This window comes from Lissotriton vulgaris, chromosome 10 (assembly GCF_964263255.1).
Source record: "Lissotriton vulgaris chromosome 10, aLisVul1.2, whole genome shotgun sequence".
In the NCBI taxonomy this organism is placed as follows: Eukaryota; Metazoa; Chordata; class Amphibia; order Caudata; family Salamandridae; genus Lissotriton; species Lissotriton vulgaris.
Window position 1 is genome coordinate 663,457,660 of NC_141698.1, and position 17,872 is coordinate 663,475,531.

General features: G+C 44.9%; 1 protein-coding gene across 1 annotated transcript in view; it reads left to right on the top strand.

Moving 5' to 3' along the window:
- DNAJB6 (DnaJ heat shock protein family (Hsp40) member B6) overlaps nt 1-17,872 on the top strand; it is a 510,499-nt gene that overhangs the window by 259,591 nt on the left and 233,036 nt on the right. The gene's annotated exons all lie outside the window — the stretch shown is intronic.

The following is a 17,872-nucleotide window of genomic DNA, read 5'->3' on the forward strand; positions in this document are numbered from 1 at the left end:
CAACCATTATAGACAAAACAACCGGATGAACAAATCGATCCAAGACTGGTGGATTTAATGGATTAGGTGAGAAATGGGTCGGTGAGCTCACCGTTCATCAAATGTGGTTGTTCAAATAAATCATTCTGTATTAGGTCTGCAGCTGAAGCAAGCTGCAGACTGGAGAGTGGGGCAGGTACGGAAGGGGCTGCAGCTGTATAAATATGATGACACGCAAATTTATGAAGAGAAGAGCTGCCGGGTCTCAAACTGGAATCAGCTGTTCAAGGTAAAAGGTCCCTGATATGGAAGTCAGCTGTATCCCTAGGATGCAGAATAAATAAAATTAAATAAACAGCTGGCACTCGCAAGGCACTAGGGGGCACGCTGGTCTCAGTATCCCAGTGCTGGGGGTATATGCGGGTAAAGTCAAGCAACGCATGCTTGACATTCCCCACTTGCTGAATAGCGGAAATAACATGACCTCCTTGGATATACAAGATGTGTACTTCCACATTTCCATACATCCAAAGCCTTGCAAATATCTGTTTCACCATAGCGGGTACCCATTACCAAATCGAGGTCCTTCCCTTTGGCCTCAAATCCGCGCCTCTAATTTTCACTACATTTCTCACTCCTGTAGCAGCCACACTCCGCAAGCAAGGTCATTAGGTATTCCCTTACAATGACGACTGGCTGCTCAAAGCCTCAACACCACACCAAGCTTCCGAAGCTACCTTAGCCTGCCTCTCACTGTTTCACAGGCTGGGCCTCTAGTAAATTAGCCAAAATCCTCGACCATTCCAAGTCAACCGAGAATGTTTTTGAGTGACAACCTCTATACAATCAGAAACAAAGCCTATTGTCTCAAGACAGGCAACGAAGATCATTAAGCCTGGCCCTAAAGAGCTCCAAAAGTAAGTCTCAGTGCGGCTGTTCAAGTCGCTCATCTGCATGATCTCCTCAGCAATAAACCTGTCCGTCTGGCACAACAAAAAAATGAGGCCACTGCAAGAGGAGCTCCAGATGCAATGGATCCAATCAGAAGGCTCCTTCGAAAATTTGATCAACATTACCTCAAGGATGCAGGAGACACTAGTGTGGTGGTCTTAAGCATCTCATCTCTCACAAGGCTTCACATTCCTGACTTCAATTCCAGATTACGTTATCACCACTAATTCCTCCTTAGAAGACTTAGGCGGCCATGTGCAGGACTTACAAATACAGGGAAATGGTCTGTACTCCGTTAGTCGATGCACATGAATTCTCCAGAGCTCAAGGCCATTTTTCTCACTCTTTGAGCCTTCCTTCAGTGAATACCATGAGCCTCTGGACTGGTCCGTACAGACATTCAACCAGCATGTATTACATCAACAAACAATGTGGTACAAGGTCTCTAACTCTCCCAGGAGGCTCAAGTTCTTAGGAATTGGCTGGCAGCCAACTGAATAGCTCTAAAAGTCGAGCAGGTATCCGGAATGAACACTACCTTATCGCACTATCTCAGCAGAACCAGAGACCGTTGCCACGAGTGGGAACTGGATTAGCTGGTGTTGGATAGGATCTTCTTAAGCTGGGGCAAACCAATATTTGATTTTTCGCAACAGACAAGGACGCCAAATGCCAGTTCTATGCCAGTTCATACCTGTTCCCAGGGTCATGGGGGAATGTTCTTTCAATGAGACGATCTGGGATTTATGCATACACTTTTACCTCCTTCCCTCTCATACTGAGGATCCTCACCAAGATGAAGATAGAGCATCGTCGCCTCATTATAGCTCCCAAAAGGCCCAGGCAGCATTAGTTTATGGCGCTGTTGCTGCACTTGGACTCCAATCTCATCCGCCTACCCAAGATCCACACCCTCTTGAAGAGGAACAATGGTCAGATCCTACCCCAGCAACCAGCCTCTCTCCAAGTACATGCATGGCTCCTTAATTCATCAAATTCCGAGATGTTAATCTCTCCCAAGACTGTAAGACATTCTGGCCAAAGTGAGGGTCGGATCAACGAACAAGACATAGAGATTGAAATGGAAAATATTCTGCTTATGGTGTCCACAGTCTAACCTGCATTCCTTTTGAAGCGTCACCTGAGCAGACTCTTTCATACCTACTCTCACTAGCTAGATCAGGATCGGTATATTAATCTGTAAAAGCACACCCAGCCGCAATTTCAAGATACAGACATTCCTTTCATTCTACCTCTCTTTCCAGCTAGGATAGTCAAACAATTCATGAAGGGGTTGTTCTGAACTTTCCCTCCAGTAAGGGCTCCTCCCCAAGAATGGCATCTCAACATGTTCCTCACATCTAATGAAGCCTCCATTCGACCCCTTTCACAGGGCAGATCTGAAATTTATCAAATGGAAGGTTACTCTATTGTTGGCTCTCATGTCTACTAGAGGAGTAAGTGAAATTCAAACTTTTGCAATTTATGAAAAATGTATACCCTTCACTGACGATGATGCGCTTCTCAGAACAAACCCAAGGTGCATCCCCAAGGGTCCATCACAATTGAATCTCAATGAACCTTTGCACTAAATCCGGAATCTCCAGCTGAAGGCTCTCCACACCTTGGACATTAAGCGTTGTCTCAAATTTTATCTCCATTGTACCAAACAATTCTGAAAATCTGATCAGCTGTTGATCTCCTACAGACTCTCTCATAATGGTACGGCAGTCACGAAAGCAACTATCGCAAGATGGATTCCTGTTGCCATACAGTCCTGTCACAGTAAAGCTGGCAAAGCACTCTAAAACAAGAGCAAAGGCGCACTCCACCAGGGCAGTATTTACATCAGCTGCTGTTTGCAGGTGTCCGCTGGAGAAGATAATGTGCTGCAACGTGGAGGAGCACCCACAATGTCATGCAGCACTGCTGCCTAGTGTCTGTGCAGAGAAGTGATGCAGCCGTTGGACAGGCGGTTTTGCATCATCTGTTGCAATGAGGTGAGCCTCTGTAAATATGGGTGAAGTGAATGTCTTTTGCTAATGTGATCAGTGTTGTATGCTGCATAATTGTCTTCCTATAAGACAATTTACGTTAAGTTATGCATACTTGTTATAAATGTATATATTTGTATATATATATATGTGTGTGTATATATATTTATAGAGGTGTGGCTAGTATTAAAATACATTTGCCACGCAGCAGAGCGATTTAATTAGCCACGCCTCTGACGATGGAACATTCCGAAACGCGTTAGGCGGACTAGCATAATTTACAAGTGCACTCTTCTGCCTGGTGGACAATAAAGATGTTTTTCTGCTTCCGTGTGCACTCCTAAGTTGCTGAGCGACACACGATATATGTTAGACTGTTACCCACCATCCTCAATGGTACTTCTATTACTTATATATTTACCTACAAAAAACTGCTTGCTATCCAGATTCAAGCATAGGAATCTACGTAAGATGCAATACTGGAGAAGAAAATTAGTTACCTATAACTGCAGTTCTCCAGTATTGGTATATTTCATAGATTCACATGCGACCCACCCTCCACCCCCTAAAGGCTCCCCTCATAGTCCAGAATTGATTCCAAAAGGCAACGTGGACATACCACATTAAAACCTACCCTTTTTTTGCAAAGTGCCTTGCTGTGGATTTTGAACCCTAGCTCTACCAGCACCTAGGTATACCTAAACAACCTATACATTTTTGAAAACTAGACACTCTGGGGAATCCATGATGGGGTGACTTGTGTGGCTCTCATCAGGTTCTATTACCCAGAATCCCTTGCAAACCTCAAGCTTTCTTAAAAAAAAAACATTTTCCTCACATTTCGGTGACGGAAAGTTCTGGATTCTATGTGTATACACAAACTTCCACACATCTTGCATTCTCCAAAGTCTCCCGATAAAAATGGTACCTCGCTTGTGTGGGTGTGCCAAGTGCCCGCGGCAAGAAAATGCCCAAAACCTATTGTGGAGGCATCAAAATGACCTTTCACAAACTGACCTGGTTTTGCAAGTGGGGGGGGGGGGGGTACCTGGGTTTTTGGCCCCATGCTCAGCGGCCATCTAGAGAAACCTACCAAACACCTGAAACTTAAACACCAGGGAGAGTTCAGGGAGGTATGGCTTGCTTGGCCTCCCCCAACCTTTTCCTACCCAGAATCCCCCGAAAACCTCAAACTTAGCTGAAAAAATCAAATATTTCTCAATTTTCTGTGTGGGAAAGTTGTGGAATCACCGGGGTGACACAAATTTCCTACCACCCAGCGTTCCCCCAGGTCTCCCGATAAAAATGGTACCTCACTTGTGTTGTTCGGCCAAGAACCCGCGACAGACAAGGGCCCAAAACGTATTGTGGAGACATCAAAATTCCCTATCACAAAACAACCTGGTTTTGCGGGGGGGGGGGGGGGCTCCTGGGTTTTTGGCCCCGGGCTCGGCAGCCATCTACAGAAACCTATCACCTTGTGGCTTGATTCACCGGCAGCAGCTGAATTTTCTTTCTTCTCCCTCCGCCTTCACCAGCAACTCGCGGTACACGCTTCGCGGGTCCTGCGTCGTGTGGGCAGTTATCTGTAAACAATTTGCCAGTAGAGGGGTCAATTGCCATCTGAGCCTGCAGGGCTGCGAGCGAGCGGAGGCGCAGGACTACCAGTCCCAGGAGCGCCCGCACGCCCTCATCGCATACACCTGGGCAGCTCTCCCTGCAGGCTCCTCCCCCTCACTCAGATCCTATAAATACATTGGATTAGTCCCGCTGCGCGGGAGCGACCGGGAGAAGCCCGGGACAAGGGCCGGGACCGTCTGTGGCCGTCCGGGGCCGGCAAGGGTCGGGTCGGGCCACCCCTCTTACATCGCAATTGCCTCATAATTTGGTACCTATATGTATTTGTTTATTTAGTGTATTATGAGGACACTGATGTTGCCATATTGCTGTTAAAACTTTGTCTTTTCTTTGGGTCGTTGCTCTGACTGCTTTGTACTTTGTGAGACGTGAAAAAATACTTGGTGCACGGTATTAAAATGCCCCTTCTGTCAGGTAGGGAAAGGCAAGTCCAGGTTTCCACCTCCAATGGTACCTTCACAGGTACTATTGATCAGTTTTTTAAACGTACCACCTGTATATTGGAGAAGGAAATAGCTCTTGCTGAAAAACGCCTATCACTTGACTTAATCACGGGCAAGCGTTCCTCACTTGGAAAAATTAATGAGGCCGTCCCCCCCATTCCACTTTCCCAATTGAATAATGTCACTACCAACGTAAATGTGGACTTAGTGGTAGCAACTGCATCTACCAGCCAAACTCTGGATCTAGAGGGGGTTGGTACAGATAGTGTACATGTTACTGCCCTCGACATTATAGCGGATAGTAGTACTATCTACCATGACTTATCCCGTGATGACACTGGTCTTTCAGATTCCCCTAATCTCACCCAAAGAGCGAGTAAATTTATCTACTACTTCCCAGTGCTCGCCCACGCAAAATCCTGGTAAACGGAAAAGGGTAGATTCGACCAATATATGGGGACACAACAAGGGTCAGAGAGCTATCTACATATCCCCCACACAGACAACCACCTCCACAGCAGTGGTTCCACCTGAGGAACATAATGCCACAGTAAATAGTGTCGAAAGTATACTCTTGGCCAAAATAGAGTTACTGATTAAATCTTTACTCCTACCGTTATTTGAACGGACTAGACTATTAAACACCAAGATGGATTCTTGGATACACTAGTGAAAGAGAACATAGCGGCAACAAACAGAATTCACATATCTCTAGCCTCAAAGGGTACAGATTCGACACTCCCCAAGAACAACCCAGTGATTACCAGGGACGGGGGTATTAGAGCTAAAACGGGACCACCTACCACAAAAGTTCCTCAGCAAAAACCTGTTCCTGTTATAAAGAAAAAACAAACTACTGAGAGTATATCTCAGCAAAAGGTTGCCACTGTTTCTAACCCACAGCCCCCATCTAGAAAACCACTTAATCTTACTAGCCATCTTGACCAAAGTATACGGTCCAGGATCAAACCTGTACCCAGGAAACAATGTGTGAACCTCCCCCCTGAGTCACTTCCATATACCATAATTTTAACTGGAGTGTCCCCCTTAGGGGAAGGTAAGAGAGAAACACACAAAGATCTATATAATAAGGTAACATTTTGGTTAAATAAAAACCGCCCACTCCCTCCAAATTCAAACATAGAGATCCTTAATGTTAGGAGGGTGGACTGGGTAGGGTATAGTAAAAAAGATCTTGAGGGGGATTGTGTAGTAATCAGCTTCAGGGAGCCCTGGGTAGCTGACTACATCAGCAGGGAACCTAGATATGGTAGATTGGGGGATGTTCAAACGTTGTCCCTGTATTATTTCTATACTACACTAAATTCTAACAGAGCCCAAACACCGCACCCCCACTTCCGAAGGTACAGACCCAGAGATAGATATCACCATGAAACACCAATCTATCCAATGTTTCAGCCCCATCTCTTGAACCGGTTTGCCCCTCTATCGGGATTGGATGGTGTGGATTGACTTAACAATGGGCCCTTGGTCCCAAGGTTGTCTGGAGCTACAGGAAATTGTTCATTAACCAATACTGCAATTATAGTGGATACGTTAGAGTCAGAGTTTGGAAAAATCCCCCAGGGAAGGAAAGGAAGGGGGGAAACTTTAAGCCATACTCTCCCACTTGAGACTAGTGGGGGGAATGTTAGTTCTGTTGATATACCGCTTAAGACATCTGTACCTACCCTCAAGATATTATCCTGGAATATTGCTGGGTTGAAGGGGAAATTGGTAGAAGCAGATTGGGGGTCTTTTGTGGAACATCATGATATAATTATATTACTAGAAAGTTGGTCTATTGATGCTATTTATCGGGTTGGTTATTTGAATTATTTTAAACCAGCCCGTAAAGGTTTAAAAGGTCGTCCTTCTGGGGGTCTTGTTATTTGGATCAGACAATCTTTAGGCTTTAAAATCTCTGACCTACCCATATTGAGTAATGATATTCTAGCTTTAAAATGGAGTAGTAAAACTAGCCAAGATCTCTTCTTGATTAATATATATGCCAGGGGGCGACCGGGTGGGAAGTCTTCAAAAACGGCTGATGATTTAGATTCCCTACTGAATACCATTGGTAGAGACAAATGTGTATTAGTGGCTGGGGACTTTAATTGTACATTTGAACCTGTCCCCAATCTGGATAATGGGTGCTATGGTGAAGCTGATCAGATTTGGAACATTCCCCACTTAACCATTCCACCTGTCAAAAAAGTAACAGAGGCCGTTATGCAGTGGCTAGGTCTTTGCCTAGAATGGGATCTACGAGCAGCGAATGGGAAGACAAAATCTGACCTGATGGGAAATGCTACTTTCGACAACTCCCACAACTCGAGCCGTATAGTTTATTTCTTAATCAAGATGGAGTTCTGGAGTTTACTGGAGGATATGGAAATAGTTACAAGGTCAGAAAGTGATCATAATCCCCTAGTAATAAACTTATCAATAAATGGTGACTTACAGAGAACTAGTGCAACTAATTTAATTACTGCTGAGGCTGTTCTTACGAACGATTGTAGAAGGGTACGTTGGGCCAGGTTTCTGGAAGATCCAACTATTATAGATAAGGTTTCAAAAGAGGTATCAGCAGCAACCAAATTAATGGTGCCTATACTAGATGATGCAAGTACTCTGGAACAAATTGGGGTGATTCACGAGTCTCTTTTTAACAATGTCAAAACTTTTTTTATTAAACCAGCTAAAAGAAGGAAAACCGGCTCGGTTCAAACAGGAGCCAAATGGTATGATAAGACTTGTCGTCTTGCCCATAGCTCCTTGATAGCTGCTATTAAAATTAGATCAGCTACAGACATTAAGCAAGAAAGGGCAAACTATAAGAAGGTGCTTAAGCAGGCGAAGATAAACTGGGACGAGCAACGTTGGCTAGATCTGTATAAGGCCAGTATTTCCACCAACCAGCAAAAATTCTGGGAAGTAGTGAAATGGGGAGGGACAGGGGACCAGCAAACTCCAGCTAATTACGTCCCAGCCGAGACATGGGTTAAGCACTTCTCGGCGCAGTTCAGTAACACAGATCTGATCTCCCATAACCTAGGAGAGACTATCAGTGCTCCGACTGCAGTTCCTTCACATGACCAGATAGTCTTCACGGAACTGGAGGCTGTAAAAGCTTTAAAACTAGTTCAGAATGGGAAAGCTCCCGGAATGGACTGTGTCCCAGCGGACCTTTTTAAGTTTGATCAAGAAAATTGGGTCCCTTACATAACTAAATTAGCTAACGCCATAGCTAGAGGTGTCAGAATCCCTGACTCTTGGAAAGGGGCGGAGATCCTACCTGTGTATAAAAAAGGGGATAAGACGGATGCGGGAAATTATCGCCCCATCAGTTTTATCGACGCCCTGCAGAAGGTAATTGCCAGAATGCTGCTGGGTAGAATCCAGTCTTGGATGACAGAAGAAAACATCCTGTCTCCACTGCAGGCTGGCTTCAGGGCCAATATAAGCACAGTTGACCAAGTACTCAGATTTGTTATGATTTACTGGAAGACTGTGTTTCTAAGAGGAGGTACAATATACGCAGCGTTTGTGGATCTCAAATCTGCGTTTGATTTGGTCCCCAGAGGAAGATGTGGGCAGCTTTAAGGAGAATGGGTGTACCATCTGCCCTTCTTGAGTTTACAATCAGGTTACATGAGGAAAATTTCGCCAGAGTAAGGTGGGGCCGCCAGGAACAGGTGACCGATTCTTTCCCTGTGACCCGTGGAGTGAGGCAGGGCTGTGTCCTGGCCCCCACCCTATTCATACTTTTTATCAACCAGGTGGTCCAGTTCCTCTCAGCAACTCCAACAGATGCACCAACACTGGGTGGGACCAAATTTCCCCTTTCAATTTTTGCTGATGACACCCTAATTTTGGCAAAAACACAGATGGGTCTTCAGTTAGCTATAAACAAGTTTGTGGACTTTTGTAGCCAAAACGACCTCGAAATTAATGTTTCTAAGACTAAGTTTATGGTCCTGACAAAGAATAAACCCCTGAGGGGCCATTTAACGATGAATGGGACTAGCTTAGAACAAGTAGAGGTTATGACATACTTAGGAGTTGTTATTGACTATAGGTTACGCTGGAAAGAACAAATTGAGGCACTTAGTCTAAAATTTGCATGATTATCGGGGTGCCTTGTGAAAGAACAACGTTGCTCCCTGACTAAGAGTTCTACCGGCGCTTAAAATCTATAGCGCCAAAATTAGTACCGCCATACTTTATGGGTCTGATCTTTGGGGGAATGTGGATCTGGCTGCTTTGGATAAAATCCAGAACAAATTTTTTCGCAGTCTAGTGAGTCTCCCACCTTCGACACCATCACTACCACTTATGCTAGATATGGGCTTTCATTCTATTAAACATCATGCCCAATATAGGATGGTTGTGTTATGGAGACGTATCTGGTCTACCCCGGAATTAATCATGTTTGCCAAAGAGATACAGGATGTAAGAGCGCAACAAGGGGCAGGGAATATACCCTGGTTTAAATCTATTAAGAATACCCTATTTAGAATGGGCCTCCATTCGCTTTGGACTGAGCCGGGTAATCACATCTTCCCGTCAAAAAAATACTTTAAACTTCTTTTCTGGTCCATAGTTAAAGAAGAACATGTTGCGCTTTCTGAGAAATCTAACTTGACAAGCATGTTTTGATCTATAAAGTAGTCCCACTTACAGAGACCTATTGGGACACCATTCTTCCGATAGGAAACTATATCATCAGTTTCGTGTAGGGACTTTGCCACTAAGAGAATTCACTAATAAATGGCATAACCAACAGTCCTTGTCCTGCCCCTGGTGTCATGAGCAAAAGGAATCCCTAGGGCACTTCCTGTTTGCATGCCCAGCTTACTGTGAACCGCGCCATAAATGGCTAAAACCAATATGTAAAAGACTAAACATCCGGGTGAGCAGTGAAGCAATGTCAATCCTGAGATATAATACAGCCGAATGGCTGTCTATAGGGGTGGCAAAATTTCTTGGGTGGGCCTGGTTAATCAGAGCAAGGTGTATACGAAGAGCCAATAGCTGAATGTCAAATATGTTGGACTTAACCTATTTTTCCTGGGTAGTAATCCTGTAATGTCTTTTTATACTTGTATTAACCTTGATATAAACGTCTTTCTATGCTATTTAATTGATTTTTTTAAACAAGATTCATGATAATTTTAAATGTTTGTATAAACTTGTACATATTTGTTGTGTGCTTTGTGTATGTATTTTATATGCTTGTCTTTTATGAAGAAAAACTTCGAAATAAAGATGTTAAAAACTGAAAACTGAGAAACCTATCAAACCCACACATTTCTGAAAACTAGACACCTACCTGGGGAGTCCAGGGATATATGGCTTGCTTGTGCCCCCCTTTTCTCCTACCCAGAATTCCCTTCAAACCTCAAATTTAGCTGAAAAAATAAACAAAGTTCTCAAATTTCTGTGGGAAAGTTATGGATCACCGGGCTGACACAAATTTCTTGTCACCCAGCGTTTCCCCAGGTCTCCCGATAAAAATTGTACCTCACTTGTGTGGGTGGGCCAGGTACCCGCAACAGACAAGGGCCCAAAACGCATTGTGGAGACATTCAAATTCTCAATTACAAACACACATTTCTGAAAACTAGACACCCGTGGGAGTGCAAGAAGGTATGGCTTGCGTGGACCCTCCAACGTTTTCCTACCCAGAATCCGCTGCCAACCTAAATTTTAGCTGAAAAAATCTAAATGTTCCCAAATTTCTGTGTGGAAAAATTGTGGGATCACTGCACTGACACAAATTTCCTACTCCCCAGCATTCCCCCAGGTCTCACAATAAAAATCGGACCTCACTTATGTGGGGTGCAAGTACCCATGACAGGGAAGGGCCCAAAGCAAACAAAAAAGACTGTGACAAATTTTTTGGGGGTTGGTGGGGCATTGGCATGCCCATTCGGGGCAGCCCCCACCTTATATATAAAAAACAATTCCTGGTGCCTAGAGAGCTTTATGCCCTCACTTGGGGCATATCAGGGGCTACTACCCCCAACTGCCTCCTGGGGGAGGGGCAGAAAGACTGGAATTTTTTGGGGCCATTTACATGTTCATTTTGAGCAGCCCCCACCCCATATACATTTTTGTTGTTAAATCCCTGGTGCTAAGTGTGCTTTCTGCCCTCCCTGGTGTGGTCAGATCTGGGGCAATTGCCCCCATCTACCTCCCAGGGGGAGGCAGAAAGGCTGTGACAATTGTTGGAGGGGCATGGGTGTAGGAGAGTAGGATCTGCTACTATGGTTACCCCCACTTTTTGCTGGCGTTTCACTGTTTTTCGACTTTAGTATTCAGGACCCCAGCCTAGCTGCTTCCTCTCTAAATTGATTGCATGTACTTTAGGTACCCTCCAGATTGGTTACTGGGTTACCCTTGTGAGTCCCTAGTATAGGGTACCTTAGGTACCAAGGAAATGGGTACCCCAGAGGCCTACCATGAGCTGAAGCATGTATTATGCCACCCCTGGGAAGCCTTCCAAAATGTCACCACAGGTCTGCTACTGCTGCCTGGGTACGGTGGTGCATGCACCCCTTACTAGGATATAGGCTATCTATATCTACCTTTTAAATCACTGGCACATAGAAACCTATAAGTCACTCCTATGGCAGGCCTTATCAATCCTGAAGGCAGAGTGCTTGGTTTTGTGTGAAAGGGTGCCCATGCATGAGCACGACTCCCCTGCAGCTTTCGGAATCTATTGTCTGAGGCTGTTCTGTGATGCATCCAGACCATATTTTCTTAAGTGCAATATAACCTCGCTGTAAATGCTAACTTTGGAATGGCTGCATGGAAACATGTTGTGTTTGGTGTCAAACACTTTGGAATCCTACATCCCCTGCTAGTCCTGGCGTCGGGGGTAGAATTCCACCCTTCTAGAGGGAGAGACATGTACACACTGGTCTCACCGGTAATAGTTTAAAAGAGCCCTGGCATCACAAACTGGATGCCACAGCCACGGGTCTGACCTCGGCAGGGGAGGCCTGGACAAAAGGTTTCCTGTCACAGGGAGGTGTAACCACCTCCCAGACAGGTTTTAGTGTATTAGGGCTGGGTGGGTGCATTCATAGAATACTTTTCAGACAGTGCTGGGGGCACACTTGGTGTCCCTGTGCATACCCCAGTTCAACCTGGTTGCAGGGGCACTCAGCCCCTGCTATGACGCGAAACTGGATAAAGGGAAAGGGGTGTAACCACCCCTCTCCCCAGACCCTTCCATAGGTGGGTCCCCAGAGTATGTCCAACCCCCTTTCTTAGTATGAGTATAGGATCCCAGTCCTTAGGACTTCAGATTACACTATTGATGAATACAGGCCTCAGCAAGGCCCGTGAGTGCGAAAGGGTTCGCGCTTCTGTACACAAAGTCCTCAGACTACATAAGAAATTGGCACGGAAACTGGAAATACAAAAACATAGTTTAATAAACCTTTAAAGGTGGTACTACAGCCCCCACAACACTCTACAGTATTGTACAAGGTAGCACAAGGAACTCGGACATGCGGTCCCCTTTTATACATAAGAAGGGGCTCATAAGTGGGTGGTTACAGCTCAAAAGCGTGATTTACAACCATATAAGGACATTTCTCAAGCATGATCGATACATGGGTGGAGTTAACGGTTCATGGAACCCCTCGAATGCACATTCCTATCCTCTCTAAGCAGAAACAGATGTTACACGTACTGGGCATGCGCTAGATAAGCTGGAACTATTTATAGCCTGTTGCTGGGCAAACTCCAGGGGTGACAATCGTGGCAAGCACATGGCGGAATGTAGCCTATAAGATGGACGCCGGAAAACAAAATGGAGTCCAGCCGTACTTCCAAGTATGAGCGGGAAAACTATAACTAAGCCATATTAACATGTCTTCAGCGAATGCTTAACATTATCGCTGTTTTATTTACAACAGACTACTCTTTCAGCATTTGCTGAAGACATTCGGTTTTCTTGGATAATCTAAATACTCATCGTTTATATCGATGCTCATCATATCCGCTATCTCTCTAGTTATAGTTTTCTTGTGGGCAGCATCCGCAACAGCTTGTTTATTGGGTACACAAAGTGAAACACATAGCAAACATATCATAGGGCTACATTGGATGCATACACAGCAGGTGAATAATACGGCAACAATTATACATAGTCCAGTGAGGACCTTCCAACCCCATGTAGAAATTAAGGTCCAGAACCACCCAGAGAAAGTCCAAGACCCATTTTCTTGGTGTAGATCAGCTGCAATTTTGTGTAATTTGTTAATGGCTTTATACACAGAGGGAGTATGGTCAGGTATGAAAACACAGTAGCTACTTCTGATAATTCTACAAGCTCCACCCCTATCTGCTAACATAACGTCGAGGACCATTCGGTTCTGCAACGCAACAATCCTAGTAATTTGTAGCTCTTCAGTAAGATTCCCAAGAGCTGCAGCAGTTTGGTTAGTAACAGCTTCCACTACTCTTGTCAATCGCCGTATCTTTCTGCTATTCAGAGCAGCTCCCACAAAGAAAAACAATCCCAGGTTAAAATCTATGTACTGTTGCAGACTAGTGTCCGTCTAATCAACATCATCTATGGATAAAGTCCGTTTGAATCTGTCCACTGTTACATTATTCAACAACTTCAAGTCTTTATGATATGATGCAGGTGCCAAAAATACAGGTGGCAATAAAAACGATACATAACATACTCCAGACCAACCGGCTGGTAATCGATAATAGCCCTTATTCCCACATACAAAATAGGTGTTATGTGAAGCAAGGAAAGTACTGTTGTTCAGGCCATCAATGTTCAATACAACCACTAACACCTACAGGAATATGGCCTACACTTTGTACACATAAATCAGCTTGTGCTTGGGCCACAGAAATCACAAACTTCTCTTGTCCAACAGTGTCTCTAGTGTTCGTGAAGATATAAGGGGTCGATTCATTGTCCGGTCGATACTCTTCCCACTCCCATATAGTTCCGTTAGCTTGTGGATAGCCGTCTTTATCCTTATGACATTCTTTATTCAGTTTGAAAATCAGTTGTCCAACTGTGGGCTTTTTTGTGGCAAAAAGCAAAGTGTACCACGCTCTACAAGAGCCGTTGTGAGAAAAAGGAAGTGGTATGAACGGCGTTCCCCCCTTTCTTTTGTTGCGCTGGCATCATCCCACATATCCAACAGTCTGTGGCATTTGTAGCAACGTGGGTATGATGCAACATCTGAATGAAAGTGTTATTCAAATATGATTGTCGATGTTTCAGCTCTTGATATGGGAGTGTATAGAAAAAGTGCTCATCAGGGACTAGAGTAGGAACAACATACAGTTCACGGGCTGGAGCCTTCTCCTCAACAAACCACATGACTGTGGCAATGACTGCTATAACGAAAATGAATCCTACATAACCAAAAATCTTCCTTTTATCCATCTCGAGCAGCAATGTGCACAGTATCTTCCTGAAACTAAATTGTTGTCAGAACTCTTAACCCTGAGGTAGCCGTTGTTTTCTTCACCATCGGGCCAAGACGGGTGTCACTACTCTAATGCATGGCTGATCCCCCCGTCTTGCCTCATTGGCTCTCTGTTTCACAAACCTAGGGACTGTTCTGACAACTTCTTATACAATTGCAGCTTCTTTCCTTGGACGCAGATCTTATCTTCTTGATGCAGGCGTTGTCTGGCCCGGGAAGAACCGTCAGGTACCACAGCACGGCCTCTCTCCGTAGTCAGAATATCTCGATGGTCAGTCAGTACAGCAGGTTCCACCAGATCAGGTTGCACTTTCCGGCAGTGTATCGAATGAATCCAGTTTTTGCGATTTGTTACCCGTACTGCTATTCTCGTGGCTAGGCCACACCATCTCGGTTCCAGACTATTTGACCTCTCAAACGATTTCACGAGGACCTTCTCCTGTGGACCGATCAGGGAGTGCTTCTCGAACCTGTTGATGAATGGAAACCAAGCTATCAGTTAATTGTGCCAAATAGTCATTCATTAAAACACAAGGTACATCATACACTGAACTTGGTTTGGGCACCCTCCATATATTCATGGGACGCCCGAAAACTACCTCATAGGGCGTTAAGCCCGTCCGAGAGTGTGGTACCGATCTGATAGACAACAACGCCAAAGACATAGCATCTGGCCAAGTCAGAGAAGTGGAGGTCTGAATTTTCGCAATCTTTAGTTTGAGCGTGCCATTATACTTTTCTACCAACCCTGCTGATTGAGGGTGGAATACTGCGTGGAACTTTTGCACAATGCCTAATCCCTTCAGGACATACTTAATAACGTCCGCCACAAAATGGGGCCCGTTATCACTCTACAACAATCTACAAACACCAAAACGAGGAAAGAATTCCTTAAGAAGCACCTTAGCAGTAGTCATTGCAGTATTGTCCTTAGTAGGGTATGCTTCAATCCATTTACTGAATGCACAAACCACAACCAGGACGTACCTTAGATTATTGCAGCGTTCCAGCTGAATATAATCCATTTGCAATACTTCAAAAGGTGCAGTGGGTGTTGCAAATCCTCCTGCTGGAGTGCGTGTCCCTTTTCCTGGATTGTATTTAAGGCAAATCATGCAGGTCTGTACCACTCTTTTAGCTGTGCTAGCAATTGCTGGATGCTCCCATACTCGCGTAAGCAATTTCACAATTGCAGAAGCTCCAACATGTGCTAGCCCATGTGCCATCTGAACCATAGGTTGTACGAAGGCTGTGGGTAACTTCCACCTATCTATCTGCTTATTCCTCCAACAACCTTCATCATCCAATTCTCCATCTTTGGACCATTGCTCTCGTTCTTTCTCAGTAGCAGTCTTTTGCATTTCTAGTACCATCTCCCTAGCATCATGCCACCGTTCAGCTTGTGACTTCACAACATACATCGAAGTGGAGCCAGGCTGCATCGCAGTTTCACGTGCCACCCGATCTACAAAAGCATTTCCTTGTCCCACTTTGTCTGTCACTTTCTTGTGTGCACTACATTTCTCTATAGCTATCTTCTTAGGGAGCGTCAGTGCGGTCAAAAGTTGTTGTACTAATTCTCCATACATTATCTGAGTTCCATGTGATGTCAAAAAGCCCCTTTCCTTCCAGAGCAGGCCGAAATCATGCGCTACTCCGAAAGCATAGCAGCTATCTGTGTAGACATTCACACATAATCCTGCACTAAGCTCACAAGCTCGTATCAACGCTATCAGTTCTGCTGCCTGAGCTAATTTCTGTAGTATGCGTACTGTCTCCACTATCGTGTGTAATGTGGTAATTGCATATGCTGTGGAAGTGGTTCCATCTGGTAACTTGAAACAGGACCCATCCACCCACAGCTCTCCATCCACATCTGTAAAGGGCGTATCTTGTAAATCAATACGACCCTTTGTCTGTTCCTCGGTCACAAAGAAACAGTCATGCGTCTCTTGCGCCTCAGGCTGAGTCACTGGAAAGGGCAACAACGTAGCTGGATTCAGTGTTGCACATCTCTTCAACGTTATGTGAGGAGCCAACAATGTCGGCTCGTATCCTGTCAGACGAGCACTAGTTTAATGCTGCGTCTTCGTCTGATTCAAAAGGGCATCAACAGCATGGGGGACCAACACCAACAGCTTATGAGATAAGACTATCCCTTCACTCTGGCGTATTGACACAGCTGTCGCCGCAACTGAGTGAAAACATCCAGGCAACGCTCGGGCAACAGGATCAAGTACTGCCGAGAAGTATGCACAAGGGCGCTGCTTATCGCCGTGCATCTGCACGAACACTGATAACGCGCATCCATCTCTCTCATGCACATACAATATAAGGGGCTTTGTGTAATCAGGAGTGCCTAATACTGGTGCTGAACAAAGGGCCTGACGTAATTGGTGAAAAGCACTCTCACATTCATCCGTCCATGGAAGGGGAACTGGGATATCCTTTGTCAACAACCCTAACAGTGGTTTAACTATGTATGAAAACCCCAATATCCACTGTCTACAAAAGGATGTAAGACCCAGAAAGGCTCGAACTTCTTTCTGCGTGGATGGTACTGGTGTGTCTAAAATAGCTTGAATACGATCTGGTGTGAGTGCGCGCCCCTCCTTAGACAAAAGGTGACCTAAGTAGGTCACCTTTGGTCTACAATATTGCAGTTTCTTCTTCGAGACTTTGTGGTTGTGAGATGCCAAAAAGGTAAGTAATGACAAAGTGCACTCTTCACATTGCTCAGGGGTGTCGGCGGCCAACAAGATGTCATCAACATATTGTATAAGCGCCACACCGTCCGGTAAGACAAAGGAATCCAATTGTCGTTTCAATGCCTGACTATAAATGCTAGGGCTTTCAGTGTAGCCTTGAGGAACCCTACAGAATCTGTACGATCTATTATTCAACGTGAAACCGAAAAGGTATCGGCTGTCAGGATGAATAGGGATCGTAAAGAAAGCGTTCTTCAAGTCTATAACAGAGAACGTTGTTGCAGTTGGCGGGACCAAAGTAAGGAGTGTCGTAATGTCAGAAACCACTGGGTATTGAGGTATCACTATCTTATTAACCTCCCTCAAATCGATAATAAATCTGTAAATCCTGGTGTCAGTGTCTTTCTTCAAAATCGGTAGGATAGGACTGTTACACACATTGTATGGAACTTCTTCAACCACCCCAACTTTAATCAAATCCTACACTATCTGTATGAGCACCTCCTCTCCCTCCTGTGAAATCTGATACTGAGGCACGCGTGGCAGCACAGCTCCCTCCTTCACACTAATGTGTACCGGAGGGATAATCATCTGTCCCACGTCGGTATCGGACGTGGCCCACAAAGATTCAGGCAAAGAGGCCAATGCAGCCTCTACGGTAATCATGTACACCCTCT